The 5,315-nt window shown below is 48.1% G+C and overlaps 1 protein-coding gene across 1 annotated transcript in view; it reads left to right on the top strand.

Annotated features, from left to right (window-relative positions):
- The first annotated feature begins 504 nt into the window (after positions 1–504).
- The window catches only part of LOC102864745 (chromosome unknown open reading frame, human C18orf25), a 92,594-nt gene continuing 87,783 nt past the window's right edge, over positions 505–5,315 (top strand). The window contains exon 1 of the mRNA XM_006891686.1: positions 505–798. The gene's annotated coding sequence lies outside the window, so the exon portion shown is untranslated. The remainder of the gene's footprint in view (positions 799–5,315) is intronic.

The following is a 5,315-nucleotide window of genomic DNA, read 5'->3' on the forward strand; positions in this document are numbered from 1 at the left end:
CGCGTCCAGAAACTTGCCCGGGATGTTGACGCCGCTGCACGAGAAGGGCGCATCGCAGTCGCTGGGAGCCGCACTGTTGGCATCTGCGGAAAAGTGACACGAGAAGAAAGCGGGCTCCCCCGCAGAAGTGACTTCAAGGATTCGGACACCGCGAGCTTTATCTGCGAAGACTTAAAGGAGGGGTGAGTAACTGGGAGCAGCGCATAGTCTTGGCACCGCCATCCTTTTTCTTAGTACCCTGCTCCGGCGTGCACCGACTGGCTTTCTGACGCCCTAGAGAGACACTTACAGGAATGGAGTGACCCGGTGGGGAGGCAGGAGCGCGGGAAAGCCGAGCGGGAAGCCCGCGTCGGTGCGCACGGCTGTCTGCATCGGGAGGAGCGGCGGTCCTTCCCGACAGATGGCGCTGTCTGGCTTTCCTGCGGTGCCCGGCGCCGATCCCCAGGGGCTGCCGCCGCAGCGGCCTCTCTAGCCGGCCGCGAGGGCTCAGTGGTTCCGGGCGGAAGTGAGGAGCCGAGCGGAACGGCCTCTGGTGACATTTTCTCCGGGCGGCGCGGACGAGTGAAGGGACTTGGTGGTGGTAGAGGTTGCGGAGGCGGCACGGCTCGCGCTTGGTCCCGGCAAAGCTCTGACCGCGTCTCTGCTCGCGGTCCAGGTGCGTGCCTGGGAAAGAGGAGGCGGCGGTGGCCGCTGCGTCCCGGGTCACTGCGGCCGGGAGGAATCCCGGCCAGGGGGTCAGTGCGCTCCCCGACGGGGCGCGCGGAGCGGGCGAGGAGGTGCGGCCGCCGCGGAGCGCAGGTGAGGCGGGAAGGGGCGCCGGAGGCAGCATCCGCTCGGGCTGTGTCCCGACGAGAGAGCGGGAGGAGGTGCCGCCGTGCGGGCCGCGGAGCGGTGTCTGGGCGCCCGAGTCGTGACCGGCCGGGGTGCGGACCGTGGGGTGCTCGCCGAGCCCGCCACGGTCCCCGGCCCGCCCGTCCGCTCGGGACCCTCGCGCCCTCGGGCCAGGCCAAGTCGGCGGGCCGAGCTAGCGCCGTCCCCGGGGCCCGTGCTTCCCGCGGAGGCTCGGGGGGGAAGCTGGCGGGGGTGCAGCCCTCGGAGCGCGCGGGGGAGCGGCTCGGTGGCCCCGGAGTTGTCTTTGCGTAACTTTCCGGCGCCCCGGCCCGCTGGGGACGCGGTGGCCGCAGCGCTGCCAACGTCGCGCTGGCCGGGTCCGGCGGCGACACCTGCCCCGGCGCCGCGGCCGCTGTTGCTTTGGGGGAGGGAGGGGAGGCTTGCCCGCAGGCGCCGCCAGTTCGTGGAAGGGGGGTGTCAGCCTCCGAGATTGGCGTCTTCTGGCGAGTTTATCAACTTTATGAGGGGGAAAAAAATCCGTAAGGATGCAAACTGGCGAGGGAGGACCCAGTGAAGATCTCCGCCTTCCCCGAGGTCCCAGGAGGGTTCGCTTCTCTCCCCCAGCAGCGGGGTCCTTAACTCCCTTGCGGCACTTACCCGGTGTTCCTGTGCTGTTCGTGCAGCCGCCTCCCCGCGGACCTGGACGTGCCATTCATTCTCTGTTGCACATCCCCGACTCCCTTTATCCCAAGTTGGAGGGATCTACCCCGCACCTTCACTGCCTGAGCCTTTCTGCTTGGATGTGCTGTTTGCCTCCTGCCTGCGCTTTTGCTTCCTGAATCTTTCCATGCAGAAGAAGGAAAATTCCCACTGATGGTGCTCTGCCCAGGTTGGGCTTCTTAATTGCAAATACATCTGGTGCATTTGCTTATGCTGTTACTGTGGGGGTATGGTTGGATACATGGTAACAGCCGTCTCTTCTCCTGGGGTATTTTAAGGATGGAGCCTATTAACTTTCTAATGTCGTTTTGCTGATTCTGGCAATCTGGATTGCTCCAGTAATCAGAGCATCCATTGCCTTTTGGTTTAACTGGCGTCTGCAGAGGCCCACAGTTGGTGGTTATTACCTGATGGCCTGAAGAGTCACAACCTAATAGCCGTTTTTTAATTTTTTTTTTAATAGTTCAGAGTATAATATTTTGGCTAATTAGTGTGTCCAGTACCCTGTCTTGTTGAGGGCTTTGTGTGCACAGGTGCTCAGTAGCTATAAAATTATGAGTTAAGAATGAATGGAAATCCAAATTCTCTGTAAATGTTCATTAAAATTATTATTATTATTATTATTATTATTATTTTTTAGTATTTTTGTGTGAGTGTATCGGCAAATCAGATCTGACTGGTACGGGAGGAGATTGTCCCTCCTTCCGCGGCAGAGCATCTGGTGGATTTGAACCATGCGCCTCTGGGATTGTAGTTGCAGTTCCTTGCCACTAGGCCACCAGAGCTCGCCCATTAAAATTATTAAAAAAATAAAATGTAAAAAAAAATTATGAGTTAAGTTTGAATGGAATACAAACAGCTGGAATTTGCTGTGATTCTCCCTACATGCTAATTAAAAAAGAAATTTAATGAAATATGCTATTCCATCAAATGAAAAAGGAAATGTTTCAGACATTTCTAAATCAGATTCTTCTAGTCTTTTCCAGTACAGCTATAATCTTCAAACCGTATCTTTCTCATAGTGGTAGAGTACTCTCAATGGACTCGGGTGGCATTGTCCATAGGAAGTTGGGCTTCTAATCCAAAGATGATATCTCTTTGGAGGTTCAACTCAACCAGCTGCTTTGAAGGAGGAAAAATAGGCAGTCTTCCCCCTGTGCAATCTCCAGTCTCAGAAAACCCAATGGAGGGTCAGCTTTGAATGGTTTCCACCTTGATGGAAGGGAGTTTTGTAGATGGAAACTTTAAGATATGCGTACACAAGCTGAAAGTTTTAGTTTGAGAGACCAGAAAGAAACCTAAAGGTAATTGTATTGAAAGCACCCCCTAAACCAGATTTCCTAATGCAAAAACACCACAGTGTTTTTGGATTTTTGTTTGTTTTGTATTTTTTTTTTTAATAGAAAATGGGATGCACTGAACTTGGGGAGCTGAAGACTTTTCTTAGGGTTAATTTTTTAATGTAGTTGTTACATAACTCATTTATCATTACATACCTTTCTGTAAGTGTGACTATCTTTCAACTCTTTTATTGTTTTAAAACTTGGTGTTAACTGATGCATAACTAAGTTCATACATGTTCAGTAAAAGTAGGGTTTCCACCCTCTCCCCTTTCTTTTTAAAGTCTGGAGCTTCTGTAACACTGAGACTCATACCCTGCATTTGTAATTTTGGTAAATCTCTTCACTCTTATTCTCCTACATGTAGTAACTAGGTTAATAAAGCCAACAATTATCTTTGTCTACTGAATTCACAGTGCTTGGGAAACCTGTAAAAGAGAAACTTCTGTACAGTATGTATAATATAGTCTGTTTTTTCCTATTGTACCAATTTCAATGTTTACTGTTATTTTGAGAAGCAGTTTGGAAGTTTCTTGTGTAGTAGTGCAGGCAAAGTGAGCCAGATATGTAATAAGTACATAGGAAGCAAAGACAATACAGAAGCAGCGTGAAGTCCTTGAGACAACTTAGAGAAGTCACCAAAATATTTGGGTTGCACCTCCTTCTTCTCACAACACAGCTGATTGCTCACTGTGTACCAATGGTGTTTTACCTGCTAGAGCTGTTGTGGTGGTAAAGAAATTGTACTTTTAGACCAGAGTTTTGATGTGGATTTCCGGGGGTTGGGGCCAGCCTGAGCACAGCCAGCCACAGCTCGTTCAGTGTGGCCAGAGCTTCCAGTGTTCAGAGCAGTCAGTCATGTATGTCTGGGGTATGTGGACAGGGCTACATTGTGAGGGCCCCTTAAGTGATCTTAGAATGAGTTAGGAATTTCCATTTTTTTGTGGGGGGGGGAGCCCTTTCGTGAAGTATGAGATCGTTACTGTTCTTAGAGAATTTTCTTCATTTCCACTTAGGTAAACTCAATGAATAGAAGTTTTAATAGTTTCTTTTTCAATATTTGTTTATAGACTTGACTATTACTAGATTAAAGTTATTTAATAGTTTCCCCCCTTTAGTTGTCATACCTCTTTTACATTTACATTTAGGCATTGTCACCACACATGTCCAAGTTTTTTAGTTTTTATCTTCTCTTAGGCCTGTTTTCATACTTTCAGGCCTCTCGTGATTGAATTGAAGGGAAATCAGTGTTTTCTGCTTCTGTGCAGGACCTTTATCTCCACAGCAGTGGGTTTAATGTTCATTGTCACTTGTTATACTTAATCATGAGGCCTTGTACTAAAAGGACAGAATATCTATCATGCTTGGTTTTATTCTTTCCTCTACTTCTAACCATTGCAAGGAGAAATGTGTTGTTTGTAAGAAAGGCCTGGTAATCTTGTGAAAAATTAGCCGCCAGAAACCTGTGAGGCATAGTTAACTCTGGCATGCCTGGGGTGGCCACAGGTCAGAATTGACTCAATACTAACTGGTTAAATTAGAATAAGCTGAATTCTGTCTGTATGTATGCATGCTTGCATATGTATGTGTGTGTGTGGACAGGTGGGTTGGTTGGTGTCCCTTTCTTTTTTGGAGGTTGGTAGTGTCTTGTTTCTCTTTAGTTCTGGTTATTCGGTCACACAGAAAGCACATAAAATTGCCAGATTACCCTTCCCTCTGTCTGTCTGAATCTGTTAGTTGCTGCTGTTGTTAGGTTCTTTCGTGTCCAGTACGACTTATTGTGATCCTTGGAACCACGAATCTGCTGATCCTTGCCATCCTCATCATCGCTGACACACTCGAACCTTTGGTGGCGAGAGTCACTGTGTCAGTCCAACTCACTGAGGGTCTTCTCTTTTACTGACACCCACCTTTCCAAGCATGAAGTCTTTCCAAGGAGTAGTCCCTTCTAACAATATGACCGAATTAAGTGAGACAGAATGTCACCATGCTTGCCTTTGAGGAACACTCTGTTAATAGCAATATATGTGACTTAAAAATACTTTGAAATAACCAGTGTGACTCAGATTTGATAGCTTGTCTGCCTTGAATTTAGTGTTTTAAAGTTTTATTTCTATTCTTTCATGTCTTTATTAAAAAAATAAAGAACCTCATTTCTTTTTTCTCAGAATCTGTCACTTAATAACCAGTGTTGTTGAGTACTGTCAATAATAGCAGATAGGAAGATGATAATGATAACTTTGTTTTAAAGCTGCTTGGATGAATATTTTCTACTTACGTGGACATGAATCAAAAGTGGAAATCTCAGGTACGTGGTTCAAATCCACCAGATGCTCTGCTGGAGAAGGAGGGGCAATTTCCTCCTGTACGAGTCAGATCTAATTTGAAGGCACACACACAAAATCACACACACACACACACACA

This window comes from Elephantulus edwardii, unplaced genomic scaffold (genome assembly GCF_000299155.1).
Source record: "Elephantulus edwardii isolate Elephantulus edwardi_28Jun2011 unplaced genomic scaffold, EleEdw1.0 scaffold00103, whole genome shotgun sequence".
Classification (NCBI taxonomy): domain Eukaryota; kingdom Metazoa; phylum Chordata; class Mammalia; order Macroscelidea; family Macroscelididae; genus Elephantulus; species Elephantulus edwardii.